The 21,575-nt window shown below is 38.8% G+C and overlaps 1 protein-coding gene and 1 non-coding gene across 2 annotated transcripts in view; one reads left to right on the plus strand and one right to left on the minus strand.

Moving 5' to 3' along the window:
- PLCG2 (phospholipase C gamma 2) overlaps positions 1-21,575 on the plus strand; it is a 414,427-nt gene that overhangs the window by 66,742 nt on the left and 326,110 nt on the right. The gene's annotated exons all lie outside the window — the stretch shown is intronic.
- On the minus strand, positions 14,157-14,283 carry LOC138268917 (U6atac minor spliceosomal RNA). The gene has a single exon (XR_011200204.1). It is a non-coding gene; the product is annotated as a U6atac minor spliceosomal RNA (small nuclear RNA).

Below are 21,575 nucleotides of genomic sequence, written 5' to 3' on the forward strand. Positions count from 1 at the left end.
GAATTGAGACATGTGCAAATAACCACTGCTTCTCAACACCTCATCTTGTGCCCATTTTAAAAATACAAAGGTTTCCTTGATAGAAAGGTTTCCTTGATACCTATTGTTCAGTATATTTTACCAAATGGATTGCTGTATATCCAATATACAATGAGAACCCATTGCAGGGTGCAGCTTATTTATTTGCTCTGGGTACGTAGGATTCTTGATGAACCTGCAAGCCCTATATATCCCCGCAACCTGAAGAGTCCAGCAGTTGTAATGCTATATTGCTTTCAAAAATCTGCCTTAGCTGGAAAAAGTTACAGAAGAAAACGTGGACAGAAATGGCTGTTTTTTTCAACTCAATTTCAATATTTTATTATTTCAGCTGTTACTTGCTGTAGGAAAACCTTGAAGGATCTACACAAATGACCCATTGCTGAATTCAGAATTATGTCTACTTTTCAGAAATGTTTAGCTGTCTGGGAATCTATCATTGGTTTCACACCCATGTTTGTTACTAACTGGAAGGAGGCTGAAAGTACAGAAAATAATTAAAATGGGCTATGTCCCAGTAAAATGCCAAAATTGTGTTGAAAAATGTAGTTTTCTGATTCAAGTCTGCCTGTTCCTGAAAGCTGGGAGGATGGTAATTGTAGCAGCACAAATCGTTTGTTAATGCCATTTGCAGGGAAAAAAAGACATGCTTTCTTCTGCATCACTTTCTTCCCATTCCCCCCCCCCAAAGAAAACAAATTTTAGCTGTATTTTGGCTAATTTCTTGGTCTCCTCCAGGGGAACCCACACACTCTAGGTATCTTTAGAATCCCTAGGATGTTGGGAAAAGAGGACGCAAATTTGGCATGGATAGCTTATATGGACAAAAAGGTATGAGGGCCTAAGCGCGAACTACCCCAAATAGTCAAAAAAGGCTGGGCACAGGAGGGGGGAAAGGCAGGCAGCAAAGGGGTTAAAAGTGACAATATTTAAACATGAACTTAAATATATTTAAATCAGGCTCTAAAGAGGTTTCTATACAGCACACACCTTAAATTAAGAAACACTGCAAAATGCAATAGTTTCCTAGGATCATGCACTTTGGTCAGGCAGGAAAGTCGGGAAAAAGCCAAGGTTTACTCATTTCACTTTTGTGCCATTCAGCCACCGGCTGGGTATCTCTTTCCCTTTCCTGTTTTCTATTAAAGGTTAATGTTTTTTCTTTAATTCTTGGCACATTAGGTCAGAGCATGAGTTGCAGGCAGAAGCCATATGAAAGCTCGGTTGGTTTTGGGCTGCAGGCTCCAAGAGGGCCTCATGCTGAGCTTGAGCCAGGCATCTGGCCCGAGCCTGTCACAGGCATTCAGTGGCTCGTCCACCACTGCCGGAAGGGAGGCTATATTAACTAAGCATTGCATGAGTGCTTTTACAGTGCTGTGCCTGGGGGGCTTTTTAATGGTTAGTAAATTGAACAGTGCTTTGCTCCGTTTTGTGCCACGCGAATGCCCATGCAGAAACATTAACAACGAAAACCTGTGTTCCACAAACTCATTGCATCTAAGTGACCCAGTTGGTGCTCTCAAACATCTCCTTCAAAATCTTTGCGTCTGTCTAAAGTTGTACCAAAACTTTATTAAAATTTGTTGACAAGAATAGGAGCGATCTTCCACATAGATTGTGTCAATTGATTCCTATCCTTACTCTTTCTGATGTTCTTACCTTTATACCTAAGGGAAGGGCTTTCCCAAGGAATCCTGTGAAAAGGTACACTAAGAGTCTCAGTACAAATGCCCCGGTGCAGGGTGCTATAACTCCACACCCCCTGAGTTAATGATACCAAGGATCTGATTAATTATGGGGTTGGAGAATTAACAAGGATTGCGTTTGAAATTTGGCAAGCCACTCAGTAATGAGGAATTACTAAGGGAATCTGTGATCCCTGCCTTAGTCCCCACTAATTCCTCATTCTCCCCATCTTCCAAAGGTCAGAATCTCTGGAGGGAAGCATGATGAGTATGAGATGGTTCTGTGGACCTTGTGATTCCTGATGGGCCCCTTGTTCTCTTATGAGCCTCATCGGTAAATCTGCCTGCCACTCATAATGCAGCCTGAGTCAGAGACAAGTCAGTCTTCTCCATGTTCCAAACGTGTCGGTCTTATTGGTTGTTTAATTGTACTAAATGTTCCTCATCCATCTGCTAAGAGAGACATATAATGACCATTTGACCCGGAGGTTCTCAGCCCTGCCCTTGGAGGAAATTGACAAATTCTCCTCATGCTTTTCTGCATTGTTCACGTTGTACCATCAGGTGTGTTCCTTACGCCCTGAACCGGTTGTGTTTCATATATTCAAGTTCTGATCGGATGAGTTAAAAAAAACCAGGGATGTTTTCTAGTTTGCATATGCAGATTTGAATGTGTACTTGTAGCTTTTGGGATTGTCCCTTGTTCTTTTCGTCCTTATTCATAGCTTTTGTGTCCTCCTGGCTTCACAAGAAGTTCCCTGTTTGCGTGCGATGAGTGAGAGCACTACCGTGTTTGATTCCATGCTGACCATTGTGTCCACTGTGAAAAAGAAAGCTCAGAAATTTGTTTAGAAAATGTCCTTCATTAGCAATGCAAATTTGGATTGCTGCTCTCATTGCCTCTGTGCCTAGTCACACGCAATGGTATTATTCATTACCTTTCCGTAGAGAAAAACAGACTATAACTAAATGCAACATTTTAGACTGGCGTATTTGCGCTTGATAGTTATCTGAATAGTCGAGTTTAAATGTACAAAAATAAACTTCCGTGGGGCTGATCATAAATGTGTTAAAGTCTGAGTATTTTTTAGTTATGCAGATCGTTAGAGAAGCCATCAGTCATAGTATTTTGTCACAATCCTGTGATCCTGCATGCTTTGCATGGATCTCTGTAATGTGAAATAAATGCTTTATTTTTTGTTTAGGAGTAATATAATCACAGAAATTCGACCGGAAACAGTAATTTGAATTTAGACATGTATAAACAGAAAGAACGCTGGACCTGATAAATGTCATGAATTTCTTACAAACAAATGTTTTGGTTTATATTTAAGATTTCTTTCCTGACTAAGAAAAAGTTATCTGCTCTCAGACCCATAATCTACTACAGCATTTAACCACAGCGTATCTGCCACCATTATTTTGAGTATTCTTCCATTATTTTGATATTTTAATATCGACCTGCCAGAATATAATTGCCAAAATATTACTACCACAGTATCGTGAAGGAAAATACATAGGTAAGTATAGGTTTACTATTGGTAACTCCATATATATATATATGTTACTTAACAATATTACACTGACAGCCAAGTTATATTTGAGTCAGAGGTCCTATGGGAAAGGGATTTTGTGTTTTCTTAATACCTTTGGCACCATTCAACAAATCTGCATAAAACTTTACAAAACAAAGAACACCCTCTTTGGGTTTTTCATGGCACGATTTGTGCAGATTTTTCAAATGGACACCATGAAAAAAGTGGGGTCCCAAACTGCTATTTTCAGTTTTAATTCCCATGATTCTTTGCTCTTCAGTACAGAAAAAACTGCTGAAAGTAGTTACTCCAAATTTGGCACAAAGGTACAACTTTACTCGAGGAAGTGCCTTGCTCGGTTTAGTGCAAATCTATTCAGTAGATTTGAAGAAACTAGAATTTAACAAGGTGCTTACCTTCGGGCATGAAGAGGTTACATTTTAGAGATATCTGGACCATTAATTTGCAGATCCTCCACAAATTAGCACATCTAGGGAAGACTCACAATTCCCATTTCAAAAAATAAAAGCAGGCTATTGGAAGAGTGAGCTTCTTCTCCTGTCCTGCATTGCGGATTCTAAAATTGAAGAGCGGATGCGCAAATCCACTGTGCCATGTTTAGAATAAACAAAAGAAAAAAGAAAAGGGGCATGGTGAATAAACCCTAGGCCCATGTGAAAATAAAATATATGACAACAATATACATATTAAAAAAACAATTTTATCATGAACGTAATTAGGCGGGTCAAGGATTCGCAAATCCAGCATTGAATCCATGAATTCATTAAACACTGGATGGAAAATATGCAGTGCCCTACTGCTATGCCTAGTCAATGGCCAACTTCCACATCTAGTTGATGGCAACACATGGCGGGTTGCTAAGAGGGGCAAGCTGTACTCTTATCCCTGTGGCCAACTCCCACCGTGTGTGTCCATATGTCCTTGTGTGCAGAGGTTGGCTGACCCATGGTTTTGGAAGGGAGACCCTGTGACCAAACCCTGTTGCAGGAAGCCGGGCCCTAAAGGCCAGTCTCTGATACACACAGTTGAAAGCTGTGTGTAGGAGTGCTTGGCCATCTAGGGTGAGTTGGACACAAGGCCTGGCCAAGGGCTAGACCCTGAAGTCAGGTCCTGAGGTCAAACCCCGCTGTGCAGAAGCAAAGGTTATGTGCAGCAGAGGTTGGCCTTATGCAGAGGGTTTAGTGCAGGGCCTGGCCGGTCCAACCCCCACTGCACTCTACCTTTAACCGGGTGCAGTGGAGCTGGCCATCCACAGAGGGTTGTGCATGGTGAACCCTCCGATGTGGTATATGATGATCAAAATGAACTTATGTCAGGTTTTGTTATATAACTCAGGACATCCATCCAAACCATAACTGGCACACCACGAGCAAAGCTTGTGTCCTCACAATATTTAACAGTACCTAATATTAAAATATAATTAAACAACACAATGTAATTGAAGCAATAAATGATAATATTTTCACCGTCATCACTGTCAAAGTGGTAATGGTAATGTGCTATGTAATCACATCCATAAAATGATTTCCAATATTTGTAATCGTTTTCATTCATGGTGAGATCATGAACATGGAATATTAACAAAGCTTTACATCATCAAATTATCTTAAATTGTTGTTTGTGTATCTGTAGTTTAGTTTTCTTTAGGCATGAGTGCTTCTGTCACATAGTTTGGTGTGCCTCACACAATTCATACGAAAAATACAACTGACACATCTGTAAGTGCAATTCAATAATAAACCCCTCCTTCTGAAAGGAAATGTGGCTATTCTGTAACCATTCATATATCTGTTAGTTGCCAAGAGAAACAATTACTGTAGGCCATGCTCCATGTCTGCTAAAGAATGCATCACATTTAGGGAATGCCATAAAAATTGGACGTATTCTCTTTACATCATGAGTTCTTCCTCTAGGCTCTCATCTTGTATAGAATGCACATTTCTCAGCAAGTGCCCACTCCTTAAGGTCTCCAAGCCAGTTGTCTATTTTGGTTCTCATTGACTATTGCCAATGTGTACCTATTTGCATCATCGCTAGGAGTGATAGGTAGTGCTTTATTTTGTCATTCTTTTACATCAGGATTTGTCTCAGTGAACATTTCTCTGGCTTCCTTCTACTCACTATCATCTCCTAGAATCTGCTTATTTCTCCACAGGAGCAGGTCAGTTGTATGAAGGTGGTTCCTTCACATCTACATGTCACCAAAACCACTAGGTATTTCTTATGAAGGGTTACTGTTGTTAAATGAGTTCTCTGAATTCTTTTGAATGGCCCATGACTAGAGACCATTCTCATGCGTGTACAAACACTCATGCAGTCACAAATTTCAGCTGATCTCTACAGTCCTTCTCTCATTTATCTCTTACCATCCGTCTCAATAACAGTTTGTGTTCCCAAAGTGCCCTATACATGGAAGTTTAGGACTCCCGCCCACTGCCAGTCTTAGTATCTCTTTTAGGGTGGCTATTTCTTCTTGAATCTCCTGTAGAGGTGCTTATGGTTCCTGGGCCACTTTAGCTAGCCTGGCATGCCCTGCGGTAATTTCAGACAGCCACTGTGATTTTGGGATTGCAGGAACCTACCATTATTGTATAGATTCCCATGTTTATGTGGACACTATTGCTGGCAATCATGAGCACTACACATCCAGTGCCAACTGTGCCTTTTTAATTATTGTCCTAATGTCTGATCCCAAATTTGCCCTGTTAAACAGATTAGGTATGGTTTTTGTGTGGTGTAGGTGCTCTAATGATAAGACTACTCCTTTATGCCGTCTCCCCCTCTCACCACCACAAGGAATGGCCATTGTGCTAAACAGCATCCCACAGGAGGGTTTGTTTTTGGTGCTGCTCTGAACTGAGTGTGTGGTGTTTCTGCATATGTATTTGATATATGCTCTGTTTGCCTTTGTCTTTAAGGACATCGAGTCAGCAGAATGTGCACACAATAGATGTGAGTTACTTTTCCATTCTATAGGAAGAATTATAGAATATTCATACACTTTCTTCAGTTAAGGTATGTAATATTTGAGACATTAAAATTCAATATCATTTAATTGTTGGACACAGTTAGGAACTTAATAATAAGAGATTATACTACATCAATAAAATGCCTCAATATTAACAGTTGATTAGTTTGGAGGTGCTATGATTATCATGTTTTTTTCTATTTGGGGTATTCCCCTTTTTACGTTACACATGGTAATTTAGAAGTGAATGCATATAAATAAATAAAATAGAATGCACATGTTTTATATAATTTGTCTTTGCCATGTGCTAATCAAACCTTCTTGAATATACTCACATTAGTTATTCTGAGGGGACTATACTTTTGTGAATATTTGTTAGTGAGTTGTGAACAAAGTTTCATGGAACACTCATCACTCTGTTTTTGTTTATTGTTATTGTTCAAAGAACACTGTCCCACAGAATGAAAATAAGAAAAAGGGCATCAGGCTTTTTTCTGCTAATTGTTTATCCTGAAAGATTCAACAATAATTAAATAATGTTATCTAAGCACAGTATATGGTGTAAAGGGTTATAGAGGACCTTCTTGTCAGGTGACACATACCATATCATACCAAGACATTCCATCTTCGCTTACTGAGCTTATCTGTCTGGCTGCAAAAGCAGACGAGAATAGCAGACTTTGCTGTTATATTGAACCCAATGCATTAATGTTCAAACAAGTATGCAGATGTGAACCATCTTTGAAACTCAAATTAGGTTTTCTTAGTAAGTAAAGAAATTAGGGTGTTTGTTATAAAGTTACAAAGCCAACGCATTAGTCTGTTGTTTGCTGTTTATGTGTTTTGTAAGTATTGCTGTTACCATTCTGTTATTGATGTTATTGTAGTTACAATTCATATTGTTGGCACTAGGATGGAATTTGATTTTAAAACAAATCTATAAAATATTCTTTCCTAGTGTTCTTGAGTGTACTTTTCCTTAATGAAAGAAGGTTGTGATTCCACTATCTCTGTAATGTGTCGTAAGAGTGATTATTCCCTGAAACACATCTTACTCAAAATTTGCTGATGGATCATAGAATGGTTGCTGCACAACAGTTTTTTGTCATGGGTTGTCCCATTGACTAAGTCCTTAGTTCCAGGAGGTCTAGAGAACTGAATTCTGGGGTGAGGCATTGAGGAAGGAGCCAGAAAACCTATCAGAGAAGTATTTAGAAAAAAGTCATAATGTTTGTGATAGGATATTTTAATTGTGAATGGTTTGTTGGTCTAAGTGGTGGACTGAAATCACACAGGTTTCTATGGATTTTAGCTTGTTAGAAAAATCAAACCAAAAACCCTTCCTAGTGGTCACTTTCTTAAACTGACATTTTGTGCTGTCGATTTGTTCCAGAGATTTGAATCCCTCGCAGTTTTCTCATATACATTGTTTATATATTGTGAAACATTCTCTAATTAAATTGTGACCTATTCCTATGTTCTTTTAATACTGTGTTTTGATCGTGGATTTAGTGATTTATGAAAGAGTACTACTTGATTTTTTTGGCATTTTTAATCAGCTGTATGAATTTTCTGCTGAAAAAAACATAACTTTTCTTTCCTTTGAGATAATCTCAAATGGGTTTTATCTTTGCTAGATGCGTAAGACAATTTAATTTGGTTGAGGCAATTTTGAATATTTGATTGTAAGCCTGTGTTCCTATTAAAAATATATTAAAACAAAATCGGCCAAAAACAACCATAACCATTTGCCTTCATATAAAGAATTAATTGTGAGCAAAATAAAGGTAGGAGACACAGGAAACAAGAAAAGATAATGCAGAAACAAAGACAAACATAAATGACAAATAGCCTAAACAAACAAGTGTAGCTTAACTGTCAGCATCACCTCACCAGACAATAAGAGAACATGAACATCCCCCCACTACTGCACACACATACAAGAAACTAAATATACAAAAAATGACTTTGTAACATTTCTAAAGAGGAGTAGATCTAGACAATTTTGCTAACATATATAAGTAGATATTATTTTATAGCAACATTGAATTATAATAGAAAACTGTAATCACAAACTAAGTAATGTTCCGAAAAGACAGATGCAATTCACACTTTGTTTAACTAAGCACATTTTAAAAGAAAGATTCCTCTCCACTTTTGGTTGCAATCTACTAACATATTAAGGTCAGCCTTTGAGGAGATTTTTTTTTTATTTGGTTGTTTCTTTTTCAGTAGCAGAACCAATGTAATGCAATTACATTGATGACAATCTCTCCTTTCAGACTTTGGTGTCTCCTGTTTGAGATAAGTTTGGCCTAGTACAGGTACATATTTTATAAAGCATGATTAAAAATGTGGTGGTTGTACAGCATAGGCCAACACTTCTTCACCACTTGGAATTCCTATGGGCAGCATTTCATTCCACCATTTGAAAACTTTCTTCACTACTAAAGAAAGGGAATGGCCTTACACAAATCAGTCCCAGCACCTCCCCCAGAAGCTCTGTCGAACCCAAATTTCCAGAGCATGTTCGCTTGGCATTGGAACACAAATCCATGAATTAATCTCAGCCATTTTGTGTGTCGCTATTGAGGGCAACCTCGATGCATAGAAAGCTTGGTTCACACTTATTGGCATATCCCACTACTTATCTACTGTGAAAACAAAGGAGTCAACCATTTAAAAATGATGCCTGCACTGCCAGAATGGGTGCAGGCTGCCAGAGCCAATCACTGTTAGCTAATGAAGGTAGCTGATAGCAATACGTCCATCTTTGGAGGGGCCTGGACCTTGCCAGGAGTTTAGTAAATACTATCTTTAATGAGACGCTGGGAACCTTCCATCTCAAATCCACACAGTGGGGCAGTCCCTTTTGATGTTTCCTCCTTGGTAGTGATCAGGGCAATAAGCGTGTTTGATCCAGCACGCGCTATGGGAGGTTTCATTTGTGAGCCTAGTTCAATGGAGTCCACAGGGACCAGGCTACAGTCACATGGTGCCTCAGCTTTGGCAGTTTAGGCTAAATATACAGATGCATGAGCATAAAAGCCCTGTCGCTAACCTCTACAACCCTGTGCTTGCAGTGCCAGTGAAATATTACGTGCTGCCCAAGGCAAAGTCTGTGGTGGTTTCACAAAGCTTAACGGTGGGGTGTTGTGAAAAACATAATTTGCATTTGGTAAGGTGACTGATGACTAAGACTGTAACGGTGCAAGACTCCTGCTAACAGACTGGTGAACAGAAGTTTCCCTTTAGAACTCCTCCTTTCCAGGCAGTATTATACCAACATCATCCAGTATTGCAAACAAAAGACATGCAAACAGTGATTTTTAGGTGCTGGTGCTTGAAGTTAAAACATGCTGCTGGCCACATGCTTTGGTAGGTATGAATGTGTCCACATCTATTTTCCTTCACTTACCTAAGAACATATATATGAATCGCTCACTAATTTTAAAAGGCGATCAGCAAGAGAGCAGTTATCAAGCTGCTTAATTTTTATTTCTGTGACCATATGGTAATTCTACAAAGGACAACTGATCCAAAATCTTAAGTGATCTATCCTGAGTGAAAATGTACATCTGTCACACCTCCATTTTCACTGTGCATATGCATGAGCTTGCACATGCATACCAACATCCAAAGTACGTCCAGGAGGGCCTCTTATGCAATGCAGTATTTTAATGTTTGCCTTATAAAACACACTTAAATAGAAGCAGTCGTAATTTTACAGCTGCTTCAAAACTGTATCACAACCTCTCACTGCTTATCGGAATGTCTTATGATGGGCATTTAGAGGCCATTAGCTATTAGAATCTAATTTTTGGTGGATTTCAAAAGCCCTTGGCATTGGGAGGCAATCTTAAAATCCTCAGATTAACAGCTATTTTATGGTTTAAATCTGTTTATTGATTTACAACATGTACCACCTACATCGAAAGGCCTTTGGACCCGCTAAAATAAGATGCAAACGGAAACAGTGCAAACAAAACTCTTTCATTCGAACAAGAGATATCAATTTTAACAGCTATTTTAGCAAGTTGAGTGTGTGGTTGGCCTCTTGTACTGCTGAACAAGTTAGCTAGTCAACCTATTCTTTTGGTTTGTGGGCCTTCTTCATGAATCTTGATGCTCAGTTGACCAACTAGATTTCCAATTTATTAAGCATGCCTTGGGGGTGGGCGGGACTTTCCATGACTTTTGAATCCTGCTGCAGCCACTGATGGTTTCAGGTTATCGCACACTTCAGCCATAACATCAGCAATACTGCCAAGGATCTCACTTCTTTAGATTATCCCAGCCATTGAATACAAGAGTTTCCTTCCCCCTCAATTGCATGGGCAAGAAGTGAAAATGTCCTGTGCATCAGACTTTTCTTTTCTGATGCAAATTATTTGAACATGTTTTCCGGCTACCTCTATATGGAAAATCCAGCTATACCAAAACCGCCTACATAAGTTTCTCAGAGGCTGGGAGTGCTCAGTCACAGAGAATGTAGACTGGTCAATAAGGGGTCCGATCTGACTTTAAATACTTTTCCCACTATGACTATGGATCAGTACCCTGCCTGCCTGATTCAAAGCCTCTCCCACCCTTCTCCTTCAAGATCTAGTGAGAGGCTTCTGCTTTTGAAGGACCTCTGTGCAGAGTTCGTTCCATTTTATACCTAGTCTGATTACACAACTGATTGCCAGAACATTTGTCACCAACCTTCTAAAAAATGATACATTCATTGTGCTTTGGAGTAGTAAACTTGTCATGCCTCTTGCTGTTGGGTGTATCTTTCTGCCTTATAGGAAGGGTTTATATTGCAATACATGAGAGACTATTTTTCATCTCAAAAAGTGATGACATTCAGCGAGCTAAAGCTTTTTCTTTCTGGATGCGGATAATTTTTATAAAACATTTACATTTTGTAACAATTTTTTGTTAGCCCTTGACATACAGAACCTATATTTCTCATGCTTTGTCATTTCTCTTCTTAAGCTGATCTTGCCCTGTTTGCATCTTTATTTCTGCATACTCAGTACTATTGGACTTATGAATATGTTCTTTCTTTTTTTTAAGTGATGACTGTTCTTGCTTTCATCCAAGGAGACAACCATTTTGTAGTGTTACACAAACTGTATACACACATGCACGCACACAAAAACACATGCTCCACATTGCTCTGGTAGAGATCGGGGACCCAGGTGTTAACCACAACGGGTGAGCAGTCATCTTAAGTGGTCCACAATTTAGGAACGCTCTAGCATGCCCGACTGAATTCTTTAAAATTCTGACAGGAGCAGTGCAGGGACAAAGGTGGGTATGTAAGAATAAGCAAAATTGTGTACATAGTTACACATCACACAAATTAAAAGAAATCAAATGAATACAAATTTTACCAGAAATACCAAACAATGATGAAAGTGCAGAGTGAAAAAAAGAATATAAAAATTCATGAGGAAGGAAGGCCCTAGTAGAGGAAAGTCAAGAAGTATTCCTGATCAAGCATGCTGAGATGTTACAAGTTGTTAGGGAAACAAAGACCGTCACAATACAGATAATAAAACAAAGCTTAAATAATAATCACAGTACCAATACAAACTAATTATTTGCAGTTCTTAAATGCTCATCATCATGCACAAAGCGTCAAAGGAACAAATCTCAAGTCACAAGTTCGATATTGTCTCCCATATGTGTCCATTACCAGTGCTCGTCTCAGTATGTACATTTATTAGTTTCGTTGTGATTTTACATAGTGCGAACTAGACCTAGTTGAATAGCAAATTGCTTGAAAGCAGTAAAAGAGGGAACAATATAGGACCAATAAAAAATAACATATATGAGAGCACAGGGTGAGGTATGAGAAGAATAAAAATTGATTTCTAATTCGTAGGAGATATGTGGTAGTAAACATCTAGTAATTGACAATATTATATTTACGTAGCACCAGAGTAAGGTTTGTGCAAATCTGCTACTAGTAACTCAAAAACAGTCACCAGAGGAACAAACATTGAAATATGCTTTTTATACCTCTTTTAAATAATAATTAAGGATGATTTGCGCTACTCTTGGAAAATATGGAATTGCAAATGCTACTAGTGTTTCCCTGAAATAGTAACTTTGCTAGATGGGTAGATCAGGGATCCACTAGAGAGAAATAGCATGTACTATTAGGGTGCCACCATCTTAGAACAGTTTGAGGAAGATTCTGGCTTTTATAGGAAGACGTTTAGGAGTGATTAGAATTGTAGGTATGTATTTTGATCTTTGGAACCAGATACTAATCAAGCTGTGGCGTGCAGAGCAGCTTTTATAGGAATGTGGTGGATTTTTGGGATCCTCATAAGCAACAGGTTTCCACAATCAATCCTTGATTTGCCAATTCCTGTACCCACTGCTTTGAAGTCTTCATCAGGGAGATGAGATTTTATTCCACTGAGGAGTCTGATTTTAAATTGAGCAGTTGCTGCTAGACTAGTGTTGCGATAAGGCAGATTCAGATTCTGTCTAGAAAGCAGCCTACATGATTTTGCGTTGCCTTGGCATCAAGTAGGTTTGAGGTATAAAAAGCCATGTTGGGACTGGAGTAGTGCAGTGGGGAGGAGATGTCAGAAGAAACCCAGTTTTCTGGGGGTTCAAATTTAGATGATGGAATGACATCCAGCTCTGGGTTACTGAAAGTGTTTTTGCTGAGCTGAAATGTTGAAGACTCAAAAGCTGGATTATGTCTCAGTGTCTACCAGAAATAAGTATTGGCATGGCCAATTGTTTTGGCTCGTGTGTAATTGAAAAGTTATTGCAAAGTTTCACTATCACACAGCACACATAAACAGCATACAGCAGTTCAGGCTTCTCTAACATAAATAACAAAATAACATGGATAGAGTGTGCATGCTTCCTCACAGACACACACACACACACACAAACATGACTACACAGACTAAAGGTACTACATGTCAAGCAGCAGTGCAAGAGTCCCTCACAGAATTGACCTTAAGGTGTCCCATTGATGAAGGGGTCCTCGGGCTGTGCAGCAGTATGTACGCAGTTGCAATGGCATCTGACAATCCCTGGTGCTTGGTGGACTCTTGAGGAGTCATCAATAAAGTGTCACTTCTTAGAGCATGCCTAACACATCTGGCTGTGGACCTCAAATACAAAAGGGGGCCATGTGTGTTTAAATATACTAATCTAGCTACACTAAATGGTTGTGTGGTAGTAGTATTGAAAGTGCCCTGAACTTTTTTTCTTGAGGAAAAGGGATTGAAACCACAAACTGTATTAGCTTAGAATGTATACATCAATATGTAATTGAGCCAACTACTTCCTATTACGGGACCTATGTCTGGTTACAATCCAATACTTGCGCTAATGTCAGTTGCATGCCACTATACAAAAATAAGTCCTGAAGATAAAACTTTAGAGAATGTCTGCAATCATTCCTAATGAAAAGGTAAATTAATCAGTATTGTTTTTTCTTTTTAATTTCATACCTTTTCCCAGTGCCACTTAGGTGCCAGTGCTTAATTTGTCAATAAAAACGTGCCGGTGCCCAAAGCCCTCCTCTTAAACACACGGCTGCTGGAATTAAATGTGCGAGCGCAGGATACTGAGGCAGTATAACCCTAAAGCCATCTTGGGTCTATTCAGTCTATTTACAGCCACTCTCTGCCCTTTCAGCTCACTCTTGCAGGTTTCTCCCATTGTGATGCATTTTCGTTTTTCTCTTCCTCCGTCTTTCACATATGTGTCTTTTGCTCGCAGTAAATGCTTGAGGCAGAAAAATAAGTGCTGGCCCTCAAAAATAAGTTCCAGTGCTCCGCACCGGAAACAATATGCACAAAGTAAGCACTGCTTGTGCAACATATGTAACAAAACCTGTATGGTTCTGTGGTTTGGGTCGCCTGAGTACATCTAGGTCATGAAAGCGCAGGGTATGATGCTGCACAGTAAGTTGTATTGTCTTCACCACATATGTCTTGTAAAATACATTAGGATCTCTTCCATCGTTGCCAATGGTAGACTAAACTTCTCTTAGTACAGCATACTAATGGATGTAAACTTGAAAATATTTAAGCACCAAGAGATCCAGGTCTTTAAAATTAGGGTGAGTTTTGCTATGGTTTATTGTTGTATTGCACACCAAATTCCTATTTCACACCCAGAATGCACTAATATTCCACTGTGTTCCTCAATGATCAATTTTATAAACAGCCTTAATCTTTCATTGCGCATTGTGGTAAAAGAATCATATAAGAGCCTCTGAGTGGGCTTCTTATATAGAAATAAAAGACAAACCCCACTAACTGCTTTTTTTTTTGCATTTAAAATGTCTGAGTGAGCCCACTCCCTATTTCTGTTACTGTGGCCAGGTCCTGCGTCTAACCCCATGCAGACAGCCAACCCCATGTTAACATTTAAGTCTTAAAAGCTGTTGTGCAATTTTTGTTTGGCTGTAATTCCACTCCACTATATGAGGGGGTCTGGACATTACAAGGAGGTCTCCTTGCTTACAAGAGACCATTGTCAATGGGTAGGGAATTACAAAGACTGGGCAGCGATTGCACTCTTTCATCAATCTGCTTGCCCCCTTTGTCTGTGGTGCTACCAGTCTTCTTGGAAAACATATATTTCTGCGAAAAAATAGACGCTGAAAATGTCTAAAACTAAACAACGTATTCTTTTAGCTTATCAGCTGCTGATGCTCCAGAGAAGAACTCTCATTGGAAACAGCACTGTAGACAGAAATTGTTGTGCTCCCGCTTTACTATTTAAAGGTTTGTTTTACTATTCAGAAATGTAGGGGTTTGTTTAGTAGGCTCAATCTTTCCTTGCTCTTTGGACCCTTTAGTAACTTTTTCCTTGACCTGCGATTTTGTGGCTTTCTCATTCTAATTAATTGCCAATTTGCGTTGCATTTACAATGCTCTGATGATAACCCATTGAATTATTTTTGGGTCAAAACCATGTCTATATTTGCATCTAGATTAGGTAAATCCGTATTAAAACATATGTATGTGATTATTACTTTGTTTCCAATGGCACATCCTGGCCTCTGGACATTTACTTTTTTTTTCATGCAACTTTCTCAGTTTGCACTTTTGTGTGATCAGTACGAGCACTGAGCACCTCATTTCTGAAATAACATTTTGGATGGAACAAAGTTTTTGTAACGAATGATCAGTTTACTGCTCTAATGTGAAAAGAATGATAGCTTCTGGCCTCATTTCATCCATAGCTGTTTAAATCATATAAAGAGAATGCTAGATGAATCATTGTTTTCCTTCATATAAGAGTGGGCAAAGACTGCAGAAGATGGTGCTCAGGCACCATCTTCTTTTAATTCATATGAAGTGAATCCTCGATGAACCATTGTTTCCCATTATACAAGGGCAGACAAAGGCTGCAGAAGATGGTACTCAGGCACCAGCTGGAGATGTGGACCCAGAATGTCAGTGATAAAACATAGGAGTTCCACCTGGCTGTGCAGAGGGGTGCAGTCCATCCATAATGAGACCAACTATGGGAGTGGGGATTACAGGAAAGATGTGGATTCGGATCTTTTATAATGATGGCTACCTCTGTGAAGGCATCATTTACAAAATGCTGTGTACGACTGTTCTGCTAAGGGCAAGTAGCAATGTGGGACACTCCTTTGACAATGGAAAGCTTTGTGATGTATCCTTCTATTTCCTGCTACAGGGTTCATTTCTACATCCACTCCACTAAATCATCCTGCTGTCACTTGTACACCAACATCCTAAAATGTCATTAAAGCTTTCAGCTGGCAAATGTACTGGGACTTGAAAAATAGGGACTGTGCCTCCTTGTGCTTTTCAGCGGTAAGCCATCTGGGAAGGCATGTTCCGATTTCCCAAGATTTCTTAGAGGACTACGAAGCGTACATAATCATACTTAGTATCGCACTTACTATACACACATCTGTTTTCAATGAGAGAACTGTCTCTACTCATGGGCTGCCTGTCTCACAAATATTCCAACTAGTCCACCAAGTTATATTTTTTTGCAGATTGTGACATGTTCAATGATAAAGTACACTTTAACTATGAAACAAGAAGAAAATGTATTCATCAATAATAATTAACAGAGGCAAAAATGTGCATATTGTTTTGAAACTGATTTAAGTGCATGACAAACATCAGCCATCATTTGAACAATACTTCACACATTATGGGCAAAAGCACATAGAATAAGACAGATAGATGAGAAGTCACAGTAAAAAATACATATACACTAAGGCATAACAGTAGATTGCCTCAGAACCGGCTCAAAGTGAAAATACAATTTTCTTTTTGGTCCTCAAAACAGAAAGTAGATTTTTCTAATAAAGCCAGAAGTTACATATTAATCCAGCTTTTAATGGATAATCTGGAATCTGGTTTCTAGTTGCTTTGCAGTTCTTTCTTTGTAAGCAGAGCTGATTTGACCAATCAGTTCACCTGATAAACATTTAACATTGTTATCAGGTCTTTGTTTAATTTCCTGACTCAGAATCAAGGTAACACAATCAAATACCTCCCTCCAGAAAGCCGTAGTTGAAGGACAGCTAATGAGCAAAAGTTTGGGTGCAATGATGCATATCTCCACAAGTTGAAGCCTTCCTTGCAATTCAAATTAGCCATTTTAATGTTGTCAAATATGTTCATATTATTATTCTTTGATAAGGGATGATTGTGGCTAGATTTGGACATGGCATGTCGACTTTCTTAATAGTAGTCAGTTTATTCTGTGTTATGCAGGTAATTTAAAACATCAATTAACTTTGGGTTGTAGAATTTAGAAGCCCAAACTGTTTTAAGTTTTTGTGGGGTACAATAAAGAATGACCATTGAGGCTTGAGAATTTATAGTGATTCTGGCTAAACGAGTAGACAGAAAGTAACACATAACCTGACGTAGATCCAAAATTCACAATTGTAAAACAAGTTTGTGTTTTGTAAACCTCTATGCAACACAATTGTTTTCCTCTGGAAAGTTTGCTTATGCACAAAAGCTTTTCTAAGTCTAAAAATTTCTGAAGAATCTTTTAGTCAAAAGATTTATCTTGAAACTGTGCCCAAATTCATGCAAAATGCGTAGTTCAAAGCTTCATTTAAAATTTTGAGCAAACTTGAAATAGCACTCTGTGTGTAACCTGCTTGATAGTCATAACCTCCATTATGGTCATAGGCCAGATACTGGTTTGGGGACCTTGTTGAACTCAAGAATAGATGAGGCAAAGTTTCCCTAATGATAAGATTCAAAACAGCATTTCAAAATACAGTCAATAAATAAGAATGACACAAAAAGGAGTTTGAGTTGAGTAAATTTGGAAAACCATGTAGGTTTATGAAAATATTGTAGAACAAATACAGAAGGGAAAAATATAGTCAGGTTCAAATAATCATAAGTAATGGAACTCAAATTGCCCTGAAGGCCCTTTAGCATTTAAAATAGATGCAGCAATGAGCAAAATCTGAAAAATAGACTAAAGGCCTGATTTAGAGTTTGGCGGACAGGGTTACTCTGTCACAAACGTGACAGATATCTCGCTCGCCGTTTTACGATTCCATTATAGCCTATGGAGATCGTAATACGGCAGATGGGATATCTGTCACGTTTGTGACGGAGTAACCCATCCGCTAAACTCTAAATCAGGCCTTAAGTCTACATTGCTCAGCAAGTCAACAGAGAATTCGGCAGCACCCCTGGGGGAGATCCATAAATATCTGTCTCACCCCAATTTTAGGGACTTTTATAGCAATTTTCACCATTGATTGCAAAACAAATCGCATAGTTAGCATGGTGTGAACAAATGTAGCAAGGGAGCAACAAATCAGAATTCAGCATTATAAAACGCCATATAATATACCATCCTTGTACTATCCCTCTATTCAAATAGTGTGACCTAATGTCATTTGAGGAGTCAGATCAGATATGATTACATAAAGAATGAGAAGACTTATGAATAAACAGACTTCAGTGTGAGAACAGGAAATGTCTTGAAAAGTATCTAAAGCCTTCCTCTGGAGTTCTTCAAGAACAACATGTCATCACAAAGTAAACAGGGCACATCTTGCTGCCTGCATTGCCACTGAGAAATATAAACACAATTATTATGAAACAGGAGACACATTAATTCAAGATGGAGTCAAGGCCCAGTTGCAGCCTAGTTAAAATGGGTCAGGAAAATATTTTACTGTACATCTCAGTATTTTCATTTTAATTGCAAATATCTCATATTAATAAGCACATCTAATTCTGATCATGAAATAATTCACACAGAGCACAGTGCTGAGTCATAATGAGACAACTTTACCCTTCAATGACTTAAAACACATGGTGTAGCATGTGTGTTACATGGTGAAGAGGGCATAGAGTAATCCCATTATACTCCCTTCCAAAAATGTACATGCAGGCTTCAGGAAGACTTCCAGCTCTAACATGGCCAATGTAATAAAGTATAATGTATTTTAAAGTTAGTCTTGTACATTGCCATAATACTCCTCCAGTCTGCCACAACACATTGGGCCTCATTACGAGTGTGGCAGTCTTATGACTGCCACACTTGCGGTGGCGGTCTGGACTGCCACATAACAACCCTGGCAGTCTGATCGTACCACCTTCTCCACCAGGATCTTGGATCACAGCGGTCTGGTGGTGGCAGAGATCCTAATCTGCCAGCAGTGATGCCCTGCGGATTATGCCAGATTACGCCAGAGGAAGATCCTTCACCTACATCGCACCAAAGGGCCCTCTTGCCCAATACTGTCACAATGTTTGCTGTCTGCTTTGCGTTGCGAGGGTGCTGGGGCGCACCACTGGCTACAGCATTGCCGCCGGCTTGATTACGAGCCGGAGATCATGCTGTGGCTTGTTTCCCACTAGGCTGGGGGGGCCGAAACCTAGGTTACCGCCCGCCAGCCTAGCAGTAAACTCTTAATGGGCCCAGCGGGGAGGTAGCCAATGTGGTGGCAACCTCCCCGTCCGAAGTTTGGGGGATGGTGAAAACCGTCCACCGAACTCCTAATCAGGCCCATTGTGTATGATATATGTGGTATACTAAAGAGTTAATCAAGCGTTATGTGCAATTCCTATGAAAGTGCTTACCATTTCTAGTTGCAAAATGGTTACAAATGTTTTAAAACTTGGTGGGTCTCTGGACGCTAATTGCTAAAAGAGACATCACCTAGATATGGAAGTTGGCATAGCACAAAGGTGATGGACGGGTGTACAAAATTGGAGGAACCCACCTATTTGGCCTGAGGAGGCTCCTACAATTGTAAGAAGATATGGGGCACGTGGTGGGGATGTTATGGGTTTAATTTATCTGTATGTTGACACTGCATGTGTGTTTCTTACTGGAGCTGTACACTTCACTGTTTTAATAATCAAATCAATAAAAACTGGTTTATTAAAAAACATTTGAAATATGAGACATTTGTTTTCAAATGCTCTAAACAGTAGCTTTGAGATTACATCTAGAATTGTTGTATAACTTTTACATATCTAATTAACCCATGGAAAATCTCAGTCAATGCTACTTAAAGGTTACAAGATTGAATAGTTATCAGTGAAATTAGATTTTATCAGCCACTGGAAGTTGTGATGTTGTGTTCAAAGAAGGATGTTGCAGCTTGCATTTCACCACCCACGATACTCTAAAAATCCTACTAAATTAGCACTCTACATATTTTCTTTATTTATTTACCCAAGAGCAGACTGACTGGTTTGCCGAAGAAAATATGATGCAGTCTGTAGATCCTTTGATCCATCGCCTAGCCCCAAATGTATGACCCCCTTTCCTGTAACCTATTTAAAATGTGTGTGCTGTGTCATTACCTTCTTCCATAAACATGTTATTCAAAGCGTGCCAACTCTGAGTTTTTGTGCATTAAATAAACTATCAGTATCTGGTTTCAGCACATTAGTGCTTATACTCCTTTCATTAAAGTAGAGGATGCTGATGATCCTTTTTTCAATAAATAGTGCTCCAGTAGTGCTCCTTGCTTTCTGTTTATTTTGTGGACCTTTTGGGGGGTTGCTTCCTAAACTTTCTGTACCATACATGTCATGTGGCATTTGAGTAATTTACAGTTTTAAGTATGTTTGCAATTTTTTAGCTATTCACAAAATCCAACTATAAAGTTACTCAAAAGCACCACTTACATGTCTCTACCTCCTGAAAAAGAGGGTGGGGTAGATTTCCAAGTGTAAGTTATTACGGGCAAAGTAGTAGTAGATTCAGCACCATGTATGGCCAATCATGGATACTGTAACACCATCCAATAGGAAATAATGGAAGTAGGTGTCCCGACTGGAGTCTCCCTGTGGTAAAGTATAGGGAAAAGTAAAAAAAGAAAGGCTATTTTAAATCTATTTGTATTTTATATAATACTGTTACAATTATTTTATATATGTATCTTAAATGTAGAACAAAAGAAAAAATGCTACAGCTACATTACCTATATTTTGAATTAAGTTTTCAAATTAATTTACATGTTAAATTAGTATGTTCTTCTGAAGTTTAAATTACATTTTAAAGACCCCAAAAAGAAAACAAGTTTTATTATTATGCTTTAATAACTATTAAAACTAAAGTATAAAATTAATTGTAAGTAATGTAATACTATTTTAAAAAGTTACATATATTTTTACATTAAAATTGTTCAAATATTTTAAAATTAAATAATGAATATGTACTGTATCTCTATCTATCTATCTATCTATCTATCTATCTATCTATCTATCTATCTATATACGGATGTGGAATTCCTATAGCCCTGGACATATTGTTTAGGGTCAAGGGCAGCAAGTTTTCATGTTTATTTTGTCCTTGGGACACATAGGCCCAAACCCCTGCAGCACAAGCCCTTTGGCTGCCAGTTTAAAGAGAAGGGAACTGTCTGATGTTGAGGTAATATGTGTGCCAGTATGTTAATGCTGTTTAAACTTGTATTTATGAGTCATTAATGAAAAGTCTTGAAACACTTTATTGTTGTGGGTGCAGCCAGACACTCACTATTGAAAGGAACACTGGCAAAAAGCAAAAAAAAGGGTTTTGGTCTCAAAAAGCACAGATTGACACAAGTGGCATAACAAAGGCCCCCGCACCCCATGTTCTTCGCAGGGGGGCCTTCAGTTTTGTTACACCACTGATTGCCACAGTAGTTTCTGGCACCGAACAAAACTACTTTGTGTGCCAATATGCTCCTTGTGGAAGAGCAAAATGCGATCGCTCACAGTAAAGCCAGCTAATAGATAGAGAAGGATAAGTCTAACAAGCATTTGCAATGCAATGGGTCTCGCATTTGCTCAAGTTAGAGCTATTAGCATTGTAAGT

The sequence above is a fragment of the Pleurodeles waltl genome, chromosome 12, assembly GCF_031143425.1.
Source record: "Pleurodeles waltl isolate 20211129_DDA chromosome 12, aPleWal1.hap1.20221129, whole genome shotgun sequence".
NCBI classification, from domain to species: domain Eukaryota; kingdom Metazoa; phylum Chordata; class Amphibia; order Caudata; family Salamandridae; genus Pleurodeles; species Pleurodeles waltl.